This window comes from Dermochelys coriacea, chromosome 14 (genome assembly GCF_009764565.3).
Source record: "Dermochelys coriacea isolate rDerCor1 chromosome 14, rDerCor1.pri.v4, whole genome shotgun sequence".
NCBI classification, from domain to species: Eukaryota; Metazoa; Chordata; order Testudines; family Dermochelyidae; genus Dermochelys; species Dermochelys coriacea.
The window spans coordinates 37889766-37916887 of NC_050081.1; the positions used below are offsets into that span (position 1 = coordinate 37889766).

Here is a 27122-nt window from a genome sequence, read left to right on the forward strand (position 1 = left end):
CTGAAATGAGGGCAGACAGGTTCCTTTGGAGTTTGTGTTGGCAAAAAACTCAAATGTGGGTTATATAATGAATGCCTTTGGTTGCTGGTCAATTCAAAGCTGGAACATAGATTAGCAACCTGCAGGGCTAGCAAAGGTTGCTATGGAAAGGAAGAACAAAGGGCATCAGGCATTAAGGCACCATTGAAATCCCCACTCAGAGGGGAAGGGCCAGGAATTGTCTGGGGGCTTTTGGTCCCGCCTCTGAAGCTCTTGTTTCCCACCCACATCACAATGATCTCTGCCCTCTCCGTGACATGCAACACGCCCCTAGGGCTCCCCCAGTGAGTGGCACCATGGGGCAGAGGGGCTGCTCCCTGGCTGCCTGGGGCTGGCAGGATCAGGGAAGGGGGCACAGTAGGGTGACCAGACAGCAAATGTGAAAAATCGGGATGGGGGTGGGGGGTAATAGGACCCAAAAATCAGGACTGTTCCTATAAAATCAGGTTTCAGAGTAGCAGCCGTGTTAGTCTGTATTCGCAAAAAGAAAAGGAGTACTTGTGGCACCTTAGAGACTAACAAATTTATTAGAGCATAAGCTTTCGTGAGCTACAGCTCACTTCATCGGATGCATTTGGTGGAAAAAACAGAGGAGAGATTGATATACACACACACAGAGAACATGAAACAATGGGTTTATCATACACACTGTAAGGAGAGTGATCACTTAAGATAAGCCATCACCAGCAGCAGGGGGGGGAAGGAGGAAAACCTTTCATGGTGACAAGCAGGTAGGCTAATTCCAGCAGTTAACAAGAATATCAGAGGAACAGTGGGGGGTGGGGTGGGAGGGAGAAATACCATGGGGAAATAGGTTTCAGAGTAGCAGCCGTGTTAGTCTGTATTCGCAAAAAGAAAAGGAGTACCGGTGGCACCTTAGAGACTAACAAATTTATTAGAGCATAAGCTTTCGTGAGCTACAGCTCACTTCATCGGATGCATCCGATGAAGTGAGCTGTAGCTCACGAAAGCTTATGCTCTAATAAATTTGTTAGTCTCTAAGGTGCCACCGGTACTCCTTTTCTTCATGGGGAAATAGTTTTACTTTGTGTAATGACTCATCCATTCCCAGTCTCTATTCAAGCCTAAGTTAATTGTATCCAGTTTGCTTGTCACCATGAAAGGTTTTCCTCCTTCCCCCCCCTGCTGTTGGTGATGGCTTATCTTAAGTGATCACTCTCCTTTACAGTGTGTATGATAAACCCATTGTTTCATGTTCTCTGTGTGTGTGTGTATATAAATCTCTCCTCTGTTTTTTCCACCAAATGCATCCGATGAAGTGAGCTGTAGCTCATGAAAGCTTATGCTCTAATAAATTTGTTAGTCTCTAAGGTGCCACAAGTACTCCTTTTCTTTTTATAAAATCAGGCTATCTGGTCACCCTAGGGCACAGGATTAAGCTGCTGGTGGACACTTATGTCTTGCTGCAGAAACGGGGGCAGGACAAGGAACACGTGACCCACCCCCAAAGTGGGAAGGGAGGAGGTGGGTGCAGGCTCTCACCACTGCACTAACCCACAGAGAGAGCCCCATATGGAGGATCAGGGTAATTTTAACTCAGGGTAATGGTCCCTCTCCCAGCTCCGCCATGGGGCCGTGCAGCTCCATGTTGACCCCTGCTGGGAACAGGGGGAAATGCCGCAGTTTGCTCCCTGGGGAGGGAGATGCTAAAGCAGTGTCATGCTCAGGCCCCTGACCCTCCCCTGCAGCACCCCCAGCCCACAACAGGCGCCTAGAGGCACAAGCCACATAGCTAAGCAGCCTCAGCAATAGAGAAATCGCTTACAGAGCAATGAACTCTGACTTTAAATCCAGCCCCTGCATGCTCAGCAATCTTCCCTGTGCGTGGTGCGGGCTGGGGCGTTTATGGAAGAGACCAGAGGAATTTACTGCTCAAAATTTCCTTTCACTGACACTTTTCTCTTCTTTGCCCTGCAGAGTCAGCACAGCTGGGGAAAGAGCGAGCTGGCAGATGTATTATCCCTAGGGTAACCAGATAGCAAATGTGAAAATTCAGACAGGAAGTGGGGGGTAATAGGGGCTTATATAAGAAAAAACTCCAAATATTGGGACTGTCCCTATAAAATCAGGACATCTGATCACCCTAATTATCTCTGGTATCACAAATCCTGCAGCCCGGTGACCTCTTCCCCTCCTGCCTCCAGTGACCCCTGTGCAGCCCCCGTCCCCTTCCCATCATGCCCTTGGTGACACGTTACCCCCATCACCTTCCCATCCTGCTGACTCATGGGAAGGGGGGGGTGTCATGTGATCCTCTAGATGGGATCATTGACCCTCCCCTAGGCCTCCCTCAAATTTTAATTGCTAAAGCTGGGTGCCCCCAGGTGCTCTCCACTCTGCCCCCTACCCCTCTCTGCCCCCCGCCCAGCACACACACCCCAGCACCAGTTGCCTCCAAGTACCACAACACTTATGATAAAATCACAATGCCTAGTTGACCTGAAACACGAGCTGTCACACTGAATCCATGTGAGCAAAGTCTGGTGTGTTTTTAAAGGTTTGCAGGATTAAGGGTTCATAGTGGGAAGAGTGAAACAAATGAAAGAAAGAATTGATATAAACTGAAAATGTAGATACAACAATTGCTTCTAATTTTTATTTTTCGGGAAGCATAGACACTACATGTAACAGTAGCAGATTTTTAAAAATTTCAGACAGAAGTTGGGTTTCATTTCATTTTATTTACTGTGGTATTTCAATATACAATGAGAAAAATGACAAAGCCTGATTCTTATAACTCAGGATGGTTGTGTGGCTAAGGCAGTGCACTACGATCAAGAAATCCAGTTTTGGTTCCTGATATGTTAAGGTGTGTTTACACTAGAGCTATTAACTAATATGATTGTACCATGGGCAAGGGCACCGGGCTTTGTTCATGTTACATTTAATCCTAGGATTATTCTAACATGGCCAAATTCTTGAACACTCTGTGCTTCTGTTTCCCATCTGTACAATACAAAGGCAGGACTATTCTTTCTTCCCCCACCATGTGTGTCTTGTATATGAGGATTGTGAGCTCTGTGGGGCAGGGACTATCTCTCACTGTGTGTCTGTGCAGCACCCAGCACAATGGGGCCCTGATCTCAGCTGGGGCGGGGACTGTCTCTCACTGCATGTTTTCTTTCAGATACTTAAAGTTTCTGTAACCACCATGTAATAAGAGTGTAAGTTCTTTGGGGCAAAGACTGTCGTTTTGTTCTGTTTGTACGACACCTAGCACAATGGGGTCCTGATCCATGACTAGGATTCCTAGGTGCTATGATAATACAAATAATAATGCTCCCATTCTCCTCTGTAGTCCAGGCTCTCTGACTGAACTACATCTCCCAAGATGCACCACGGTCTCCCCTCTTGAGGAGTTGCCTCAGTGCATCATGAAAGACCCATGGCTGCAGTGCATCACTAGAGCTAAAGTCTGTCTGGTGAGCCTTGCCCATATAGGGACATGAAGCACATGAACTACAGCTCCCATGATGCACTGCAGCAGAATTTCCAAACTAAAATATTTTGGGTTTCAGCCAAAACTCAAAACCTTTCCATTTTTGGGTGTTCAGCTTTTCAACAAAAAGTCTAAATTTTCCATGGGAAATAGACCCTTTTTGTGTGAAATTTAATTTAATTGAAATCTCAATTTTCCATCAAAAAACAGTTTTAGTAGAAAATTTTCAAATAGTCCTAACTGCTAACACCTTTACAGTCCTGTATACCCACCACACATACCACAGACCTGACACTTCTGCAGTCTGTACAGTAAAATCAAATTTATATGCTCTACACACACAACTATTCAATATAAATACCAATCCACACACACGCATGCATGCACATGCATAAACACACATACACTACTTCTACAGACATTATCAAATACCTGAATGATACTGGTGTTTGTGGGGATTGGAACCCCACTGTGTTAGACGCTGTACAAACACTAGGAAGACATGGAAAACTTACACTGAGAGATGACAGGTAAGAGACAAAGTGTGTGGGGGGGAATACAATTAAAGAAGTGCAATATTTAATATACTTTTTTTTTCTCTGCCCAGCAGTCTGAATGTAGCTGATCATCAGTGTGGGGAACTTTATGGCTGCATATAGTCATGTTATGATGGATGTGAGCACCAAATGGGGAATTAGGCAAGTATATCTGGTTTTTGTTCTCTATACATTTTTGTTTACTTCTTTTCTTCTGGGAAGTCCATGGGCAACATGTTAACCGATAACAAAAGAATCTCATCGCTTCTATGTTAAGTTTTTGTCAGCAGTCATGAACATATGTCACTTTGGACAGGTGAGCAATTCTGTGCTTTAGACCCTTCCTGAGGCAACGTTCCAAATATCTATGTTCCCCCCACTGTTTGTGCTCAATTTTTGGCTTTTCTGGGTCATCGGCATTGATCTTCATTAGTATCTAGTGGTTTAAATATGGTTTGCGGTTAAGGCATTAGCTGAAAACTCGATGACCTGGGTTCAGTTCTTGGCTTTGTCACAGGTTATCATTCTTTGTTCTTTGGTCCAAGGTACTAGCCAATCAGGACCCCAGAGAGTTGCTTCTACTAGAAGACAAAAACTGTGCCTAAAGTCCTGTTTCCCCAACCACAGTAGCAACAAACAGTGGTGGGCAGTTTCCTTGCTCAAAAATTCCCAAGTCTCCCCCTGCAGCAAGCTCTGTGCCCAAGGAGCCCTGTCTCTCTGCTCCCTTTCACATCACTCTCACAACTGCTGCTCCTGGCTCCTTGGCTTAAAACACACATAAGCTAGACCCAGTGTTTGTATCCAGGGACCTCAGCCCACATGCTGCAGCTGTGACCTGCCAGGCAGCCTAGTCCTTGGGCAGATGCTCCATTGTCTGCGGCTATCTTTGCCACATAAAGAGGCTTGATTGCACCTTCTGTTGTATCTGAGCACCTTCCAGTCACATTGAGCAACATGACTTACACCCGTTCGGTGTCTGTCTCTCTCATTGTCTTCACAAGAGAAGAATGTTTTGTGTAGAGTGTTTTGTTTTGGTGCAGGTTTTTTTAGTTTTATATCTATGTGTTGCTGTCAGGTTCTTAGCTCCACGTTGTTTCCATTTCAAATATGGCTGTTTACAACATAACATCTTTTTATTTGGTTTCTAAAGGTCTAGCTCTATTGTGGAAACATTGCCGTTGGGCATAAGAAAAAAGCTTCTTGTTTTCCAAAGCTTCCCCTTGGAGCTGAGTTAATATTGACACTATCCCTTTGACCCTGAACATTTAAAAGCTGCAGGTGGGTATTTTCTCAGAACTAGGGGGATCACTTATTGACCACATGAAAAGCATTATTAACTAAAGATCAAAGGTGGGATTTTCAAACGCTCTCCGCCCTGGCTTCAATGAGACCAGTTAGACCAACCGAGAGCACTTTAGAAAATTTATCTCTAAGGTTATTGAAGTGGAATGCAGACAAGTACATGAACTGATAGAAATCACCATTTAATTGCATGCTTTGCCCCTTGAAACTCAAACATTAATCATACCTGACTTTCTCACTCTCCATTGTCCTCCTACATTCCACCTCACTCACTCAACAAGAAACTGGAGAGGTCATTTCAGCCAACTCACTGTGGGAGGAGATCAAATAAAGAATGCAATGGTTCAGTACAAATAGCAATTGACATACTCTACATACCATATTGGCAGGGCCGTCCCTACCCATAAGCAAAGTATGCAGCTGCGTAGGGCACCAGGAAATTTGGGGCACCAAATTTCCAGGTGCCCTGGGCAGCTGTGTGCTGCCCCAGCCCCTGCTCCGCCTCTTCCCCATGGCCCCCGCCCCTTCCCCACCCCAATAAATTTATTAGTCTCTAAGGTGCCACAAGGACCCCTCGTTCTTTTTGCTGATACAGACTAACACAGCTACCACTCTAAAAACTCAATGTTATCTTTAACTCCACTGGCCATAGACTTTTTCCTGTATCTTTTTGCTTATATTATCAATTTTCTACAATGCCTAACTTCTCATTTATATTCATTTCTGTCAACTTCCCCTTTTCCCCGACTTGTTATAGGTTATTTTTATAGCTGATTTCACTTCCCATTTACTTAATTTTTCCTCACCACCACAGAGCCATCTGCTATTTCCCTCTTGGTTTTACTGTTACTCATTTTTACTTCTGCAGAAACCAAACCTTTTGGATAATCTCAAAAGCTTCCCATTCGTTCTTACTAACCCATATTGTGAGGAGTTTCTTTGTACTGACCTTATCCAGTCTGATCTTGCTCTTCATGAGATATTTGATATTTATGAAAAAACTATTTGTTAATTCACAATAGTCTTACTGTAGTAGCTCATCTGCTGTTCCTACAAGCTATTGTGATGCAGAATGAATGATTCAGGGATCAACAGATGGCTCATTCACTGCACAACTTACATACATGCCTCTTTATTGGACTGAATGTCTAACTGAGAAACCTACCATGTGCTGTGTCTGAGCAAAGGCCCCGATCCTGCAAACACCCATACATAAGTAACTTTACTGACATGAGAAGTACCAAAGTCATTGGGACCATTCATGTAATTATTGATATTGCAGTAACGCTCAGCAGACCCCAGCTGAGATCATTACCCCATTGTGCTGGGTGCTGCACAGACACACAGTGATACACAGTCCCTGCCCCAGCTGAGATCAGGGCCCCGTTGTGCCGGGCACTGGACAGACAAACAGGGAGAGACAGTCCCTACCGCAGCTGAGGTCAGGGCTCCGTTGTGCCAGGCGCTGCACAGACACACAGGGAGAGACAGTCCCTGCCCCAGCTGAGATCAGGGCCCCGTTGTACCCTGCTAGGCCAAGTGACTTGCCCAATGTCACACGGAATCTGTGTCAGAGCTGAGAACTGACTCCACGTGGTCCCCTGAGTGCCAGCCCAGGGCCTGAACCACTGGGTCATCCAGCCTCTCTTTACAAAGCCCTAGAACAACACTTAACTGCATATCAGGCCAGACCAGCCACATTGTCTAAAGCAACACATCGGAGCAGGTGAGCTTGTGTTACAAGGCACCGAGGAAGAGACTTGGAGACAGAGCAGATGGATCTAGTAGGAAACAAGACAATTGGATTGAAGCCCCGGGAGCACTGATGACACAGACAGCACACGACAAGGGACCCTTATCAGACCGAGTGGGCAGGTGGCTGGTGAGTCAGTGGAAATTAGGAGGAGGTGGCCTTGTGGGGGCACAATGGGGAAGTTCTGCTGAAATTTGTTAGTACTTAGCACCTGGCAAACACTGCAGGGTGGTTTCATCTGTAGGCAAACGCAGGGCGGTGGGATTCCCCACATATCCTCACCTGGCCACACGGCCTCTCTTGGGTCAGTGTCCCTGCCCAAAGCCCCCTGGGGCATTTGGCTATTTCCCCATGGGTTATATGAGGAAGAGGAACAGAGGGAAGTTCTCCATTTGAACTCCCACACTGAGCCCGGAGGAAGACTACACTGGCAGTGAATCCCCCAGCATAGCCAGGTGGCCACAGCTACGCCTGCATATCCTTGTGGGGTAGGCACGGCCTTCTGTGAGGGAAGGGGTTTTCCCCTCGGGGTAGGACCACCCCCCGGCGTGATGGTAGCTACATCGACAGCAGCACTCATCCATCAACACAGAGGCAGCTACACTGGGGGTGAGATCGGCACAGCCATGGTGCTCAGGGGGAGTGTTTTTTCACACCCAGATCAGTGTTGCTATGCCAACCCTACGTTCTAGGTGTGGACCAAGCCTGAGTGTCCCATACCTGACAATGAAAAGAAAAGGAGTACTTGTGGCACCTTAGAGACTAACAAATTTATTAGAGCATAAGCTTTATGTAAATTTATTAGAGCATAAGCTGTAGCTCACGAAAGCTTATGCTCTAATAAATTTGTTAGTCTCTAAGGTGCCACAAGTCCTCCTTTTCTTTTTGCGAATACAGACTAACACGGCTGCTACTCTGATACCTGACAGTGGAAGTCATGTCCGACTAGGGAGGCATTTCTCTGGGCCGTGCTGCCCTGGTGCAGGCTTCACACAGCTAAGGCCCATCCCCAGTACAACTGGTCAGTCGTTCTCTGTCAGAGGGGTTTGCTGATGGAAAATTCTGTTTCTGATTAAACAACACAGGGATGTTTTTTTGTGGGGAAAATTTCAATTTTTAATCAACCCCCACCAAATGTTTAGCTAAAAACTTTCCCAGTTCAGCTGAAGATTTGCAGGTTTTGGAAGAAACTTCAACATTTTCCACACAAAAACCCCTCACTATTTTCCAGCCTACTCCAATCACCAGTGCTTGTCCAGCTCTCCTAGGCTGGCTCTGCAGAAGTCTTGCCCTAGCCGCCTTCGTCCTGGTCTCAGCAGAAGAGAGCCCAGATGCAGGCAGATGCGGTTGTGGTGATGGAGCTCATACAATCGTTCAGGGAAAAGATCTATTTTCCGAGGTGGATTCAGAGGATCAGTGTCACATCACACGTGGGCAGGAAGAACATTTCCACGCCTCGCTGAGGGGAGGCACAAGCGTGAAGAATTCAGAGCGATCAGAAACGGATTTTACACACCAGCGAATGTGACTGATTCTCACAAGAAATTGACTTTTATTCACTCTAATAACCTGAGGTCTGTGGGTCTGATTAACATCTACGTCAAAACCTGAGTGCATCTGAGTGTGATCACACCTACTTCAAAGCCCCTGGGCTATTCCAGACAAGCTTTCACACCTCAGCCCTCAACCCATACATACACAACCCCTGTGTGTCGCTTCGTTGCCATCGTTACCCAGCCCTTTGCTGCTGGGTGTGTGACACATCTCAGTTCTCACCAATTTGCCCCAGCAGGCGTCAGGGGGAGGCAGGAGCCCATCCCCCACGCACCTCCGAAACCAGGGGGGCTTGGAGTGAACCAGGCGTAGCCAGGACAAGTTTTGGGACAGCCAGTGGGAACCGGCGTAGTGCTGGGAGTCAAGAGGTGGGTGGCGTTGGAGGGAGTCTGGGAGACGGATGGTCGTGGGGGAAGGGGGGAGCTTGGAAGTGTTATTGGGAGGGGTGGGAAGAGGCTGGGGCAGCCTTGGAGCATTGTTCTCATCCGCCCCGCATCCCAATAGCCCCCATCTTCTCATTCTGTCCTCCCCAGCCACACCCTCCAATCTGACCCTACCTCCCTCAGTTCCCCATTGGCCTGGAGCAAGCAGGGGGCACAGAGAGTTGGCCCGTCTGACACGGCCCCACCATGGCCCCTGGGAGGAGTCCCACAGCTGCCCCACACCCAGAGGAATGGGGAAGATCTTAGCTGGGGGGGGGGCAGGGGTGGCAGGGCTGCCAAGGGCATGGGGGCCCCACCAGGGACTCGGCAGCCTCCAGACGGCTTTCTCACCACCTCCCTCCCACTCCCCCATCCACCTTGTGGGAGAATCCTCGCAGGGCATGCTGGCCCTTTAAGAGGGGTTCCAGGCCCAGTTCTGCCCTGGACAGGTGAATCCTGGGACTTGTAGTTCCCAGGGCTGATGGGAACTATGGGCTTCACCGCAAGGCATGCTGGGAAGGGAGCTTTATATAAGAACGTCCTGTGTTGCTCAGTAGATGGATGGGTGTGGGTGCTTGTGCTCTGGGTCTATCCCTTGGTGCCTGGGGGGTGGAAAGGGCTTGAGAGGGAGGCTGAATCCAGGAGGGTTTCTGCAGTACTCAGAGGAGGGAACAGGTGTTGGCAGTTTCACTGGGCATTGAAGGGAGTGAAGTGGGGAGAAGCTGAGATGCAGCAGATGGACCCAGAGCAGGAGCTCTTGGCAGAGGGAGCGTGTGAGCTCCCCTACATCCCTGAGTAGCCATCTGGATGTGGTGAGCTCAGACCCCTGCGCTGAGAGGCTGAACCCCTAACAAAGGTGGGGGAAGGTCCAGGAGACAGGGCTGTAGCCGGGCATGGAGGGGGCTGGGTCAGAGGTCACTATTGTTTTGTTTTCCTCTGGCCTCCAGCAAGGGGGATAACGGGAGTGGTTGAACTGCACCACTAAGCTGCCTAGTAAGAAGAGGGAAACTGAGGCAGTGTCTGTGTCTTTACATGGGAAAGGTTTTGGTTCACTATTACAAGAACTAACTCCTGCTGGTTCAGGCTTATTAACAGCGCCAGTCTGTGCCGGTCCCTTGTACAAAGAGGGAGCACTTTGGCAAAGGAAAGGAAATCCTGGAGAGGTACTGAAATAAATAGCATTTAGAGGAAATAAACAAGGGGGTGGGGGAAGGGTGATTACCTCTTCCTGCCTTTGTTCTTCTGTTCCCGGCGTGTCCCCTGACACAATTACTGGGTAGAGTTGTTGTTGTATCACAGCTTGGTCTCACTAGATGCGGCTGCCCATCCCAGAACACAAACCACACTCACAATGAAGTGTTGCCATTCCAGGGCACAAAGCTAGTCCAAACCAAGCCCCAGAAATCCATCTGTGTGTCTGAATAACATCCCATGCTCAGCTCAGCACCAACCTAGCCGTTCCCTTCTAACTTCTCATCTCCTGGTTTATAAACTAACTGGCCCTGATTGATGGAAGCTGCTGGATCCTGCCGTCTGTTTTTGTGTGATCTGAGCAGCCCCATTACTGTGCCTCTGGTTTCCTGGAGATCCAGCTGGAGCACACAGCCTATTCCATGGTCAATGTACTGAAGGTTGCATCCTACAGGGCCAGATTCCCCAGCTGGTATGAATCAGTTTTAACCCCTCTGGAGTCACTGGGCTAGTCCTCTAGCTGAGGCAGATAAGCAGCACTCTGTTGAAGTCAATGGGGCCAGATCCCAAGCTGGGGGGATCCTGTGTTGCTTCACTGAATGGCGGTATGATTTCCCTGCATCTTAAAGACAGGTTTCAGAGTAGCAGCCGTGTTAGTCTGTATTCGCAAAAAGAAAAGGAGTACTTGTGGCACCTTAGAGACTAACAAATTTATTTGAGCATAAGCTTTCGTGAAGTGACAAATTTATTTGAGCATAAGCTTTCGTGAAGTGAGCTGTAGCTCATGAAAGCTTATGCTCAAATAAATTTGTTAGTCTCTAAGGTGCCACAAGTCCTCCTTTTCTTTCTGGATCTTAAAGTGCTGGAATGTCTGGGATGCTCTGCTCTCTCCCTGTTAGCAAGGGGTGTTACTGACCAGACAGACTAGGCATAGAAACCTCTGCAAAGCAAACTCCTCAGCAGCGAACAAAGTTGTTTCTGACCGAAGAGATTCTGTGCTTTATGTCTTGGCACAATTCTACATGAGCAATGGGCTAGTGATTGTGATCAAGTTTCCTCTCCTGCCTGAAGACGGAGGAGATTTCCTGGGTAGGATATGAATACTGATGTTTGAACGGAAAGCAAAAAGATTGTGACCTTAGAGAACAGCTGTACACCCCTCGGCAAGGAACCATCACCCTTCGGTGGTGTCAGAGAGGCTGTAGAAGTCTTGAGACTTCATGGTAGGGAAGCCAAAGGAATTACACTGACCTAACACTGGTGCGATCGAGGGGAGGGTCAAACCCTTACACAAACGAGTGAACAAGTTTTGCAAGTTCATTTTCACTGTCTCTAACATTCAAACTAATGAGCAGATTTATAGGCAACTCTTAAGAAAATTCCGTCCAGGCCCTTAAAGGATGTAACTGAAGTTTGATGACAATGTGCTGGATTTCTCATGCCTAGAAAATGGATTTCAACATCCAGTACAACTAGAAATTGCGCCATAACCTTTGGCAATGCAGCTACTAACGATAGTTCCGTTCTAGTTCTCATTAGAGCTGGTAGGAAATTGGGCCAGAAAAAGAGAGTGAAAAAGACTCAGTGGGGCAGGACAGCCGTGAGGTGGGAGATCCAGGTTCCAGTCCCCCCTCCCCGCTCTAATGCCTATTTAATTATTCATGCAAAGTGGAATCGCTTCAATAGGAGAGAGAGTGCCCTGCCCCAGGATCCCCCAGAGCCCTGTGGCTGGGCGCTCATGTGGGAGGTTCAAGTCCCATTTCCCCATCAGGCACCGGGGCGGGGGGGGGATATTGAACCCCAGGTCTCCCACATCTTCACTGAGTGCCCGAGCCATTGGGCTAAAGAAAGGTTAAAACCTGAGCATTGCGGCACTTAAGTGCCTTTGTGGATCTAGCCCTTAGAGCCAGGGGGCTGGTGAGGAGGTGGGGGGCTGTTTGGACTCGTAAGCAGGTTAGATTAATTGGTACTGTGTGTGTAGTGGTGTTGGGGACTCGGTACATTGTGCTGCAGCCGAGGGGGGGAGCTGTGGGACTCCCCATGGGGGCCCCTGAATGTCTCCTTGTATCCATCGAGGGTGTGTCCTTGCCCAGATCTAGTCAATGGCTCTATGTCTGAGCAAAGCAAGTATTTCTGGGCCTAATCTCCCCCCCCCCCCCGCCCGCAAAAGCTGTGGAGAGAAGCCCAGGGATTTGGTTTGAGCCAGTGAGTTTCTCTACTCCCGGGGACATGGTGTGGAATTCAGGGCACACACAAAGAACTGGGGTGCCCCTTCCCCACATGGTTTCTTTGCAGCCTGGCTTTAAAGAACTTTAACTTCACTTAAAAAATAAGCTACTGGCTGCTATTGAGTCTGATAATGACTGATATTAATGTCTTCTCTTCCTGGTACTGATAAAACTGATCTATCGATAAAGGAAACAGGATATCCGCACTGGAGAATCAGTGAGCATACTCATTCGATAATACAGTATCTAAGAGCTGGAAATCAAAATTAGAATGAGTCAAAAATTTCCCATCCAAACTGTTAATTGATGGAAAATTGGGTATTTGATTAATTGAAATTTTTCACGGCCAGTGCCTGTTGAGGTTTGTCGACAGATCCTGAAAGATTTTCAGTCTTTTGATAAAATGTCAGCATTTTCGCTGGGGAAAAGAATACATTTTTCCAGCCAGCTTTATTCAAGATAGTGATGGCTGCCATGGTGAACACTAAGACAGATGAGTAGATGGCAGATTTTTCTAAGACGTGTTGTTATCGCTCCATCTCATGTGTGTTCATCTCTTCAAAACCATGTTTCCTCATGCTTGCTTCTTCCTTTCTCTCATCCTTTTCCAGTCTGCTAAAAGGATCAGCAAAGAAATGGTTAATGCTGGCATTCAATGTGCCACAATTACACTTAAGAGTTAACACTTCTTGAAATTAATAGGGGTGGAGAGTTCACACCTCTCTGATTCGTTGTTCTGGATTCTCTGTACACCTAAGTGACATGTAAGGAAGTTCCCCCCTCCTTGGAGAGATTGTCTCAGGCTCTCTGCAGACTCAGGCATATGTTACTATATCAGTTACACGTGGGTCATATTTAGAAGAGTTCCTTTGCAGCTGTGATGGCTGGACGCTTACTTTTTATTTTTAAATGAAAGATGAGATGCCACAGAATGTAAATCTGCCCTGTAGACCCACGTGAGTACCTCCGGCAGACAGGGCATTTCAAACCCCTAATGAGAAGGTGCCTGGTTTATATAAAAGATGCTGTCTGAAATAAACCATACTATTATATTTCTGTGCACTCAGAGAACTCCAAGAGCAGCGAGGGAAGCAATGAAGAAGAAACTCTAATTTGACCTAAAAGGTGGAACCATTTTACAGCCATGTGGGGGGTGGGGGTGGGGGTGTTCTAATTTAAGACAGTAATAAGCTGTCCAGCACAAACCTGATTTTTGTAGGATCCTAGCAGTTGTCAGACTGGATCAGCTCTGGAGTCCGTCTACATCTTTGAGATTTAGTAGCAGGAGTGTTATACTCAAGACACAAGAAACAATTCTTCCACGCTACTCAGCACTGATGATGCCACAGCTGTAGTGCGGTGTTTAGTTCTCAGCACCACACTTCAGGAAAGATGTGGACAAATTGGAGAAAGTCTTAAAAAGGAGAACCATAAAAATGATGAAAGGTCTAAAAAACATGACACATGAGGCAAGATTGAAAAAATCTGGGTTTGTTTAGTCTGGGGAAGAGAAGACGGAGAGGGGACATGATAACATTCCTCAAGAATTCAAAGGTTGGTATAAAGAGGAGGAGGAGGATTTGTTCTCTTTAACCACTGAGGACAGGACAAGAAGCAAAGGGCTTCAGTTGCAGCAAAGGAGATTTATGTTGGACGTTAGGAAAAACTTCCTAACTATCAAGGTGATGAAGCACCGGGACAAATGACCTAGGCAGGCTGTGGAATCTCCATCACTGGTGGGTTTTAAGAGCAGGTTAGACACACACCTGTTAGGGATGGTCTAGAAAACACTTAATCCCCTGCACTGAGGGGCAAGTTCCCTCCTGACCCCTAATAATTAGAGGTTGTCTTCTGCCCCGGATGGATTGATGGATCACTTGATGATTCCCTGTTCTGTTCATGCCCTCTGGGGCACCTGGCATTGGCCACTGTCGGAAGACAGGATACTGGGTAGACGGACCTTTGGTCTGAGCCAGTCTGGCCATTATGTTCGTTATGCCCTGAAATCAGGGAGGGTTTATAGCTCTTTGAAAACCCTTGGGTGTCTTTCAGAATCTTCACTATTACACCTCTGGGTGTTCTATTATCCATAGAAATGCCTCCTCCTGTTTTGAATCCTGCCAAGCTCTTGCCCTCAATAGTCTCTTGTGGCAGTGAGTTCCACTGGTTAATTGTGTGATTAAAGCAGTGCCTTCTACTAAGTTTAAATCTGCCACTTTTCCATGTAATTGGCTGCTCCACTGACACCCTCTCTTGTACTCAACCCATCCTGCTGGTACGTCTTCTGTGTGGCCCCTCGGCCAGAGGAGAACACCAAGCCTGCATTTCCAGCTCGCTGATCAGACACGGTGGGTTTGGCTTTTCCTCTAACTCATCCACCAGAGTAACACCAGAAGGGAGGAACCTCCCCACACAGTAAAAATCGGAGTAACCAGCCTCAAGAGGGGTGTTAGGTGATATCCAGATTTGAACCAGGGACTTTCACAGCTGACGGGTGAATCCTCTCCCAGCGCCCATGCCGGGGTGAGCCCTGGTGAGCTTACTTGAAAATGAAGCTGCGCTCACAATGAAACCCTGGGGGAATGGATCCCCGGAGGCGTTACTCCTGTGGGGAGACAGAGCCACGGGTGCCCCATGGCCACCTTTCACTCTGATACATCATCACGTGGTGCACTGCTCCCCAGAGAGAGACCAACCATCGCAAACTGCAGTGACCCTCCGGCTGCCAGTTATCTCACACACCCATGGCTAGGTCAGGCTCTGAGCTGGGTCTGGGGTCTCCCTGGCAGTGCTGAGGCAGATCTGAAGACACCGTTCACGGTTAGTCATCTCACAACAAGTGGTTATCGCTATATGAGAAAATGAGATCGAACCAATGTCAGTCCCCACATCTGCTTTTGAATGCACATCTCATTTCCTGTCATTTTACAACCGTTCGCTATGTTTTTCAATGGGATTCTCCCCTGCCACTGTATGAAAGACCCACACAAAACTGGGAAACTGACTAACTAGATGAAAGAATTCACATGAAAGATGAAGACTGACTAACTGACTATACAGGGTTGTACTTTCATAAGTTTATACGTTCGTAGATTTTAAAGGTCGAAGAGACCAGTATTGCTCATCTAGCCTGACCTGCACCACACAGACCAAAGCATCTCACCAAAAGATTCAGCCATCAGGCCCGTGACGTGTGCTTGAACCAGACGGTGTTTTCTAGAAAGACCAACCCAGCCTTGGTGCAAAGACTCCAAGGGCAGGTCTACACTACCCACCGGATCGGCAGGTATCAATCGATCTATTGGGGATCGATTTGTCGTGTCTAATCTATACGTGATAAATCGATCTCCGAGCGCTCTCCCGTCTACGCCGGTATTCCACCGCCGCGGGACGCGCAGGAGGGAGCGGCAGCAGTCGACTCACCGCCGTGAAGACGCCGCGGATCTAAGTACGCCAACTCCACCTATGCTATTCTCGCAGCTGAAGTTGTGCATCTTAGATCGCTCCCCCCCAGACCCAGCGTAAGCCAGGGCCAAGTGGTGGACAATCCACCTTGTCCCGGGGGAAGCTGCTCCAATGGTTAATCACCCACCTTGCTAAAAATGTGGGCCTTAATTCCTGTTTGAATTTGTTCCGCTGCAATGTCCTGCCTCTGAATCTCATTCGCCCTTTGTCTGCGGCTCCGAGAGTAAAAGTCTGTCTCCTTTTCCTTGGGTAGAGACTTAGAGACCAACACCTCCCACGCACCGGGTGAGTGCCCCAACCACTGGGTATATGTGGGGGCTCTGGCACTGCCACCTCCTCTAGGGATTTAGTAAATGGTCCCTAAACTCCCTGGAGAATCTAACCCCCAATTTTATTGTTTGGTCTAAATGATTTGGTGAATTCGTGAAGCATTTTGGCTGGCCCAAAACTGTGTTTTGCGTGGAATACACAATACAGTCAGATAATTGCCCCCAGCTCTGTTCTTTAGTCTCTCACTGTAAAGCAGGTTTTCCCAGCCTCAGATCATTCCTGTTGTTTTTCTCCATGAATGCATTTCATTGTGATCTGTGTTTACACTCCTCTATATAATGGCTAGTTATTGGCACTGTAATAATGTCACACTGTCACGCTAGTGATGCATAGAAAATAAAGTCACAGCTGCCCATTAATGTACTGATTGTCCTCAGCATGCTACCCAGGAATGAACCAGATCTGGTGGTACTGATTAAGAGTTGCCAGAGATTGACAACATTCCCCATTCAGTGGTGAGAAAGCCAGAGCCAGCCGGGCTGCAGTCATATCTCTGCATCAGTGTGTGGGGCCTGATTTACACCAGTGTGTGGTCATTTACACCACTGCAAAATGCTTCCAAATCCCAACGCTGGATACTCGCCTTGCACTAATGTCAGTGACTGCACAAGGGGCAGGACCCTGGGGAAACAGGCTGATAGCCTTCGACTAGGTGGAGAGGACACATTTCTGTGACAACACATTCTGGTCATTTCTAGCAATGGAAGGACTAAGAACTATGTGAGTTCATTTCCTGGAATAAGAAAAGGAGTACTTGTGGCACCTTAGAGACTAACAAATTTATTAGAGCATAAGCTTTCGTGAGCTACAGCTCACTTCATTGGATGCATTTGGTGGAAAAAACAGAGGAGAGATTTATATACACACACCACACACAGAACATGAAACAATGGGTTTATCATACACACTGTAAGGAGAGTGATCACTTAAGATAAGCCATCACCAACAGCAGGGGGAGGGAAAGGAGGAAAACCTTTCATGGTGACAAGCAAGGTAGGAATATGTGATATATGCCATCATGTGCCAGCAATGCCCCTCTGCCATGTACATTGGCCAAACTGGACAGTCTCTACGTAAAAGAATGAATGGACACAAATCAGACGTCAAGAATTATAACATTCAAAAACCAGTTGGAGAACACTTCAATCTCTCTGGTCACTCGATCACAGACCTAAGAGTGGCTATACTTCAACAAAAAAGCTTCAAAAACAGACTCCAACGAGAGACTGCTGAATTGGAATTAATTTGCAAACTGGATACAATTAACTTAGGCTTGAATAGAGACTGGGAATGGATGAGTCATTACACAAAGTAAAACTATTTCCCCATGGTATTTCTCCCCCCCACCCCACCCCACCCCCCACTGTTCCTCTGATATTCTTGTTAACTGCTGGAATTAGCCTACCTGCTTGTCACCATGAAAGGTTTTCCTCCTTCCCCCCCCTGCTGTTGGTGATGGCTTATCTTAAGTGATCACTCTCCTTACAGTGTGTATGATAAACCCATTGTTTCATGTTCTCTGTGTGTGTGTATATAAATCTCTCCTCTGTTTTTTCCACCAAATGCATCCGATGAAGTGAGCTGTAGCTCACGAAAGCTTATGCTCTAATAAATTTGTTAGTCTCTAAGGTGCCACAAGTACTCCTTTTCTTTTTGAGAATACAGACTAACACGGCTGCTACTCTGAAGCAAGGTAGGCTAATTCCAGCAGTTAACAAGAATATCAGAGGAACAGTGGGGGCTGGGGTGGGGAGGAGAAATACCATGGGGAAATAGTTTTACTTTGTGTAATGACTCATCCATTCCCAGTCTCTATTCAAGCCTAAGTTAATTGTATCCTTTGAATTGAACTTTGTGACTTTGTCCTCACCCATAACTATTTCACATTTGGTGACAATGTATACCTTCAAATCAGCGGCACTGCGATGGGTACCCGCATGGCCCCACAGTATGCCAACATTTTATGGCTGACTTAGAACAACGCTTCCTCAGCTCTCGTCCCCTAATGCCCCTACTCTACTTGCACTACATTGATGACATCTTCATCATCTGGACCCATGGAAAAGAAGCTCTTGAGGAATTCCACCATGATTTCGACAATTTCCATCCCACCATCAACCTCAGCCTGGACCAGTCCACACAAGAGATCCACTTCCTGGACACTACGGTGCTAATACGCGATGGTCACATAAACACCACCCTATATCGGAAACCTACTGACCGCTATTCCTACCTACATGTCTCTAGCTTTCATCCAGATCATACCACTCGATCCATTGTCTACAGCCAAGCTCTACGATATAACCGCATTTGCTCCAACCCCTCAGACAGAGACAAACACCTACAAGATCTCTATCATGCATTCCTACAACTACAATACCCACCTGCTGAAGTGGAGAAACAGATTGACAGAGCCAGAAGAGTACCCAGAAGTCACCTACTACAGGACAGGCCCAACAAAGAAAATAACAGAACGCCACTAGCCATCACCTTCAGCCCCCAACTAAAACCCCTCCAACGCATCATCAAGGATCTACAACCTATTCTGAAGGACGAGCCATCGCTCTCACAGATCTTGGGAGACAGACCAGTCCTTGCTTACAGTCAGCCCCCCAATCTGAAGCAAATACTCACCAGCAACCACACACCACACAACAGAACCACTAACCCAGGAACCTATCCTTGCAACAAAGCCCGTTGCCAACTCTGTCCACATATCTATTCAGGGGACACCATCATAGGGCCTAATCACATCAGCCACACTATCAGAGGCTCGTTCACCTGCGCATCTACCAATGTGATATATGCCATCATGTGCCAGCAATGCCCCTCTGTCATGTACATTGGTCAAACTGGACAGTCTCTACGTAAAAGAATGAATGGACACAAATCAGACGTCAAGAATTATAACATTCAAAAACCGGTTGGAGAACACTTCAATCTCTCTGGTCACTCGATTACAGACCTAAGAGTGGCTATCCTTCAACAAAAAAGCTTCAAAAACAGACTCCAACGAGAGACTGCTGAATTGGAATTAATTTGCAAACTGGATACAATTAACTTAGGCTTGAATAGAGACTGGGAATGGATGAGTCATTACACAAAGTAAAACTATTTCCCCATGGTATTTCTCACCCCCACGCCAACCCACCCCCCACTGTTCCTCTGATATTCTTGTTAACTGCTGGAATTAGCCTACCTTGCTTGTCACCATGAAAGGTTTTCCTCCTTTCCCCCCCCAGCTGCTGGTGATGGCTTATTTTAAGTGATCACTCTCCTTACAGTGTGTATGATAAACCCATTGTTTCATGTTCTCTGTGTGTGTATATAAATCTCTCCTCTGTTTTTTCCACCAAATGCATCCGATGAAGTGAGCTGTAGCTCACGAAAGCTTATGCTCTAATAAATTTGTTAGTCTCTAAGGTGCCACAAGTCCTCCTTTTCTTTTTGCGAATACAGACTAACACGGCTGCTACTCTGAAACCTGATTTCCTGGAATGTTGTTTATGCGGACACCAGAGCACCTTGTTAAAAAATGACAGGTTTCAGAGTAGCAGCTGTGTTAGTCTGTATTCGCAAAAAGAAAAGGAGGACTTGTGGCACCTTAGAGACTAACAAATTTATTAGAGCATAAGCTTTCGTGAGCTACAGCTCACTTCATCGGATGCATTCATCCGATGAAGTGAGCTGTAGCTCACGAAAGCTTATGCTCTAATAAATTTGTTAGTCTCTAAGGTGCCACAAGTCCTCCTTTTCTTTTTGTTAAAAAATGAATCCCTCCTGATCCACATTAACAAAGATGTCCCCAGTCTCATTATATGGCCTCATCAACAAAGTATCTGAGCACCTCACAATCATGAATCTATTTATACTCATAAACCCCCTTGTGACGTACACCCCTGGCTGGTACACCCAGATGAAATTTTTGGCCAAAATTTTTTGGTGTTACTGAGAATTTTCACCGGATTGGTAGAAATTTTTCAGTTGCTTTATAACTTTAAAGGAAAAAAAAGGAATTTGGTTGCTGAAAATGGAAACATTTTTGGTTTCTGATGTAATTCCCTCAAAATCTTGTCAAAGGTGAAATTTTCTCACAGAAACATCTGTCTTGAAATGAAACATGTTGACCAGCTCTGCTCTGCAGTGATTCCTGAGTTATGAAATGTCTGGATTTAGACCTAACACAACCACCTCTTCAGTTGAGGAGCTTCCCCGACAATGTGATTTGGCAGGAAACCAAGAAGTAATTCCTCTCTGTGGCAACTGCTGAGGCCTCCAGACCCCTGGGGCTTCAGTTCAACCCTACCCTGTCTCAATTTACACAGAGAAAATTGCATTTGACTGTCCCATGACCCTAATGAATGAAAAGGCCGTCGGTCAGCTAGATGGGACATTTCCCTTCTTCAGTCTGGATATACTGCTGCCTAAATCATCCCCAACTCTTCTTTAAAGCCTTCCACCGGGAAATCATTATAATTAATAATAAAGAAAGCATCTAAAAGCCTCCAGGTTGGGCCCCACTGTGCTAGACACTGCACAAATATACCGCTACGCTGGGTGGGAGATGCTGATGGATGCCATCAAGTGAGTCTTTGCTCCTAAGACAGTCGCAGACCTCGTCAGAGTCCATGGGTGGCTAAGCACCCGCTGTCCGACTCAATGGAAGGAGCAATTAAATCCCTGTTCTGTAGTAAAGGCAGCTGGGATGGAGGGGACCATCCAAGGCACATGGCAGGGCACAGCTAAGCCATGTGGGCCGAGGGGTTTTCCTGACTGCAAATGCAGGGGCTAGGAGACTGGTTTTCAGCCTGTGTGTGTTAGAGGCAGGAAGCCAAGGGAAGCAATTGTGAGCATGGCCCTGAGAGGGAGCACAGAGACTGAGCTTTTTGGGCACAGAGCTCAATGGAGGGGCAGACTTAGGGATTTCTGAGCAAGGACAAGACCTGTGGTTTTTTGTTTCTGTTGTGTTCTTCTGAAATACATGAGATTACACCAAGAATAGACCCGACTCATGTCACCGATTTCTTGTTCTAATGGAAACAACCCTGCAAGGCCCTGAATACGGGCAAACCGCTCAGGCCAAAGGAGCAACAATAGTAATAAATATACTATTGTTATGGTATCCCATCTCTTCAAATGTGGAAAAATTCCAAGTTCCAAAAGTAGACTGATGGCACGTAATAAAGACCTGGGTGTGAAATTTACCTATGTAGGTAAAATAACTCAATGGAGATTTTTTAGAACTGTCCCATCGTCAACTCTGTCACAGAGACTTTGACCTTGTCTACACTACCACTTACTTCGGTATGATGTACATTGCTCCAGGGTGGGACCAACTGCGTCCCTTTGAATGACATAAGTTACACCACTGGTGTGGGTAGCGCTATGTCGCTGGGAGAGCTTCTGGTGTAGACAGTGGTGAGCTGGAGCCGGTTCACACTGGTTCGCTAGAACTGGTTGTTAAATTTAGAAGCCCTTTTAGAACCAGTTGTTCCCCGAGGGACAACCAGTTCTAAAAGGACTTCCAAAAACAACCGGTTCTAAAAGGGCTGCTAAATTTAACCGGCCAAAAGTGGTGCCTTAGGCTCTGACTCCAGGGGTGCTCCAGGGCTGGAGCACCCAAGGGGAAAATTTGGTGGGTGCAGAGCACCCACCGGCAGCTCCCCACCTCGTACCCGGACCCAGCTCACCTCCGCTCTGCCTCCTCCCCTGAATGCGCCATCCCCCCCCAGCTTCTCCGCTCCCCACCCCAGGCTTCCCGCAAATCAGCTGTTGGCGTGGGAAGCCGGGGGGCTGAGAAGCAGGCAGTGGCTTCGCGCTCAGGCCCAGGGAGGCGGAGGTGGAGTGGAGGGGAGCTGGGGCACGAGGACGTGAGGAGGACCGCCCGCACTGCACCACTGAACCCGGGGGGGGGGGGCCGCACGCAGGGGAACCGCTCCCCACCCCCGCTCGCCTCCGCCACCCTCAGCCTGAGCGGGAAGCCGCCCCATGATTCTCAGCCCCCCCAGGCTTCCTGCCTAACAGCTGATTCGCGGGAAGCCGTGGGGGGTGCAGAAAAGCAGAGCGGGGTGGTGGGTTCAGGGGAGGAGGCGGAGCGGAGGTGAGCTGGGGCTGGGTGCAGGGCAGGGAGCTGTCGGTGGGGGCTCTGCACCCACCAAATTTTCCCCATGGGTGCTCCAGTCCCGGAGCACCCACAGAGTCAGCACCTAAGTCGCCACTTTTGATGTGATCAGTGGGGGAGCGGCTGCTCCCCCTGCTCCCCACCAGCTACGCTCCCCTACCCCTAGGAGCCAGAGGAACCTGCTGGATGCTTCCTGGGAGCTGCCCCAAGTAAGCACCACTTGGACTCCCCACCTCGCCCCCCGGCAGGTCCCTCTGGCTCTTAGGGGTGGGGTGGGCACCCACTACGGTGGCCCATGAGACACTGCTGCCCGGTTCTGGGGGCAGTCAGGGGACAGGGGTGGATGGGGCAGGGGTCCTGGTGGGGGGGGGCATCAAGGAACGCAGGGGGTTGGATGGGCCAGGAGTCCCAGGAAGTAGGGGTGGTCAGCGACCCCCTCGTGGGGTGAGGAGGGAACCGGTTGTTAAGATTTTGGCAGCTCATCACTGGGTGTAGACCAGCCCTTAGACTCCTAAATGATCCCAGACACAGTTCTGAGTCAGAGGATGTCCCGTGGCACCAAAGGCCATTCCTCTTGAGTGGAATTTGTCACCTTGCCCACAATTCACAGTGTGCAACTGAATGTATCTGTGCAGTTACCTGCTGAGGTTTCTGTCTTTCAGGTGCTTTCCATTCTCAGTTAGATCAACGCCCATTCTAATCAAGGGAGGTGTGAAAGTTTCATCAAAAAATCTTCATCAACATTTCGAATTTCAAAACCTTTCTACCCACTCCAGTCTCATCACCAGAGTCTAGTCTGCCGGCGGCTCCTGTGCTGGGCGACCAGCCACCCCAGGCCAGACAGCTGCTACTGCTCACTGGCACACATGTGGTTGTGGAAACCTCGAGATAGCAGCTCTAGACACTTGTAGAGCAGCTATCCCTGATCTCAGCTACACGTAACAATGTGGGTGTCCCTGTTTGGGGGAGCTGCTCCCCAGCTCTCTCATTACTCAGGACAGAAGCCGAGTGACCATTCACTGTGGGCAGCGAACCACCACCTGGAACCTGAGGGCTGACCCCTGCCCAGGTGAGCTCTCTCAGAGCATGTGGGATGTCCATTGGTGTGGAGATGCTGGGCTGGATTCTCGGTTCGTATCCGTCCATCCCCATCACTCCACTCGGATGGCACAAGGGATCTGGATTCTGGGTGGAAATGGCCTGCGGAGAATTGCCCCGGTGGTGAAAAGCTGGAGGTGCTGGGTTACTATGCCAACAGCCCGCTCCTTCCGCCGCTGATGCAGGGGGCATGTCAGTGGTGTGGAACACACTCCATTGATCCCCCCCATTCGTTGGATCTCCTGGCATAAGATAGAGTATTGTTATGTATAGACAGGAACAGACATTGCCGCAAAGAGCTTAGCTGATGCAGAGAAGACAGACAAAGGAAGGAGCCTTGTTCCCATTTTACAGCTGGGGAAACTGAGGCACAGAGTCTTGCCCCAGGTCACCCAAGGACTCGGTGGCAGAGCCGTGAATTGAAATGTGATCTCCTAATCCCCAGCCCTTTGGCTCAATCACAAGACCAACCTTCCCCCATGTGACCTTCACCGTGGATCTGTGCAGAACCGCACCCCGCATGTTAGGGCAGTGAGAATTTTCTCTAGCCCAGGGAGTTTGAACACATTTTAAGAACCTGTGGAAACCTGAGGCTTTGGTTACTGCAGAACCTTTCTCAGCCCACTAGCCCCTGCCAGGGTAGCTGGATCGTTCGTGCTGACACATGGGTTCTGTCTGGCCTGCCCTCCTCCTTGTCGAAGTCACTTACACTTGTGCAAAGTGAGACTGAGACATTCCCAAAGCAGAATCTCCCCTGTGCACAGCTGTCACTCAGGCCTGATTCTCCATCACAATCAGGTCGCTTTGTGACAGGTTTCAGAGTAGCAGCCGTGTTAGTCTGTATCTGCAAAAAGAAAAGGAGGACTTGTGGCGCCTTAGAGACTAACAAATTCATTTGAGAATAAGCTTTCGTGAGCTACAGCTCACTTCATTGGATGCATCTGGTGGAAAATACAGTGAGGAGATTTTATATACACAGAGAACATGAAACAATGGGTGTTACCATACACACTGTAACAAGAGTGATCAGGTAAGGTGAGCTATTACCAGCAGGAGATGGGCGGGGGGGGGAGAATAAACATGGGGAAATAGTTTTACTTTGTGTAATGACTCATCCATTCCCAGTCTCTATTCAAGCCTAAGTTAATTGTATCCAGTTTGCAAATTAATTCCAATTCAGCAGTCTCTCGTTGGAGTCTGTTTTTGAAGTTTTTTTGTTGAAGGATAGCCACCCTCAGGTCTGTAATCGAGTGACCGGAGAGACTGAAGTGTTCTCCGACTGGTTTTTGAATGTTATAATTCTTGACGTCTGATTTGTGTCCATTTATTCTTTTACGTAGAGACTGTCCTGTTTGACCAATGTACATGGCAGAGGGGCATTGTTGGCACATAATGGCATATATCACATTGGTAGATGCGCAGGTGAACGAGCCTCTGATATTGTGGCTGATGTGATTAGGCCCTGTGATGGTGTCCCCTGAATAGATATGTGGACAGAGTTGGCAACGGGCTTTGTTGCAAGGATAGGTTCCTGGATAAGTGTTTTTGTTGTGTGGTGTGTGGTTGCTGGTGAGTATTTGCTTCAGGTCGCTTTGTGCTGCTCTGGAAGTGTAAATGCACCTTAAAATGGATGCAAACAGCCCCCTGCAAACTCCCTATGCAAGGGATCTCTGTGGCTGGTGTGGAGCTGTTGTAAAGACCTTGCAAACACCCTGCTCCCAGCCCCCCCCTCCCCCCCGCATAGGGGGTGAATTGGGGCGGATGCCCAGAGCACACTGCCCTATGGCTAGCCCATGCTGCACAGGGCCCATGGGGAGCAGAATGTAAATTAAAGCAGCCCTGAGGCTGCTCTAAATTCTGCTGAGGGCTGGACAGGGCCCTGTAGAGCCCCAGAACACGGGGAGCACAAAGGCAGCCTCTTCATTTGTTGAACCTGCCTTATTGATTGAATGCACCGTGTTGATTCCCAACCACAGGGACTATGTGACTGAGAGCCAGGCCCCATGTACTTCTTCTGAGGGAGGGGAGACTGTGACAAGTGGTGTTAATCATGGGGAGCTGGCTACACTGTATCTCCGCAACCAGACGCTCTTGTTTTCTGTCTGTTCAGATATGACCCTCTCACTAGACGCTTTGCTTGTTCTGGGAAATTCACCCGTTGATGGTGACAGATGCAACTGCCTGCATTGCTCAGACATGTTATCCAGCCTGTGCACATTTCCTACTGTGGGCAAAGCCGCAGGGACAGCAAATGTTATTTTCTACTCTCCCTTGGTCCTGATCTCAAACGAGTCCCAGACCAGATCCCCACTTTGTGTCAATCAGCTGTAGCTCTATTGGCATCAATGGAGTTCCATTTTACACCTGCTGATGACCTGGCCCGTTGTTTGCGAGTTTGTCAATGGGCCATTGCAAACTTAACTAACAAAAGATTTCAAATGACTTGAGACCTAGAACGAACCCTGCAGCTGGGCCGGAGAGTCCAGCTTCACAATGGAGAAACATCTGCACAGTTATTGCAACATAACCCTGCCCTACGGATGCCAGACTTCCCCTGTGCAAAATCCCTGGCCCTGTTCTTATGCAAACACAGCAACAAAACCAGCTTTGTGGAGGAGCTTGTTATACCAATAAAATAAAAACCAGCGGGATCTTATTAAAGGGGAAAAGGCAAAATGCCACATTTATTGTGAATACAGAAAGAATCATAGTAAGCAGTTAGTTATAGCTATAACATTCCATTCAGTCTCATATTTATTCACACATTCATTCATACATACACACACAAAGAACAGGAGGACTTGTGGCACCTTAGAGACTAACACATTTATTTGAGCATAAGCTTTCGTGAGCTACAGCTCACTTCAACACAGGTTCTGCAAGGTTGTTATCACAGTTACCAGCCTTAGAGTTGCTCATGCCAAGCCACTGGCCAGGTGGCCTGGACATGAGGAGGGAGCAGGGCCTTAACAGATGCTCATCTGATGCTCCTGGAAGTTGGTTTGCAGAATCAGATCCCAAAGTTCTCACTTTCTAGAGTCCATTTTTAAAGGAAGTTCTTCCTATGCCAGTCTGTGGGAATTGCTTCATCATGCTGTTGCTGAATCAATCAGCAGATGGCACATTCCTGACGGCTCCGTGCTGCCAGATGTTATCTTGTTCTTTGGTTCTCCCATTCTTGAGGCTGTTGGGTGGATTCCACTCTGCCCTCCGGGGGTCCTCTGGTTATTTCCACTTGACACCTTCTTCAGCCGATGGACACTGGATTCTTAGGCTGGCACCTCCCTGATCATTCAGTTATTATCCATACCAAGCATCCATCCACATACATCCTCTATCTCTATTTTAATCACAATTGTTAACAAAGCGAGATGAATGCAACAAAAGGGCAGGGAGTCTCTGGGTGCTGTTTCTATTGTTACAGAGTATTGCTTTGAGTCTCTCTCTGTGTGAGTAGTTGTTGTTACAAAGAATTGCTTTGAGAACAGACTCTGTCTTAGAATGAACTAACACAATTAGCAGCTTGCAAGTTTCACACAGAGAGGGAGAGAAACAGTACCCAAAACCAAGAGACCTCTTAATTAGTAATACCCTGGAATTTAAACTATGGGGAATCAAACTCA

General features: G+C 47.8%; 2 long non-coding RNA genes across 2 annotated transcripts; one reads left to right on the forward strand and one right to left on the reverse strand.

Annotated features, from left to right (window-relative positions):
- The first annotated feature begins 451 nt into the window (after nt 1-451).
- Nucleotides 452-8979, forward strand: LOC122456647. Its single transcript, XR_006275630.1, has 4 exons — nt 452-485; nt 1408-5313; nt 6371-7212; nt 8322-8979. It is a non-coding gene; the product is annotated as an uncharacterized LOC122456647 (long non-coding RNA).
- Nucleotides 7743-8325, reverse strand: LOC122456651. Its single transcript, XR_006275637.1, has 2 exons — nt 8013-8325; nt 7743-7810 (listed from the first exon to the last, which is right to left on the reverse strand). It is a non-coding gene; the product is annotated as an uncharacterized LOC122456651 (long non-coding RNA).
- Nucleotides 8980-27122: the final 18143 nt, after the last annotated feature.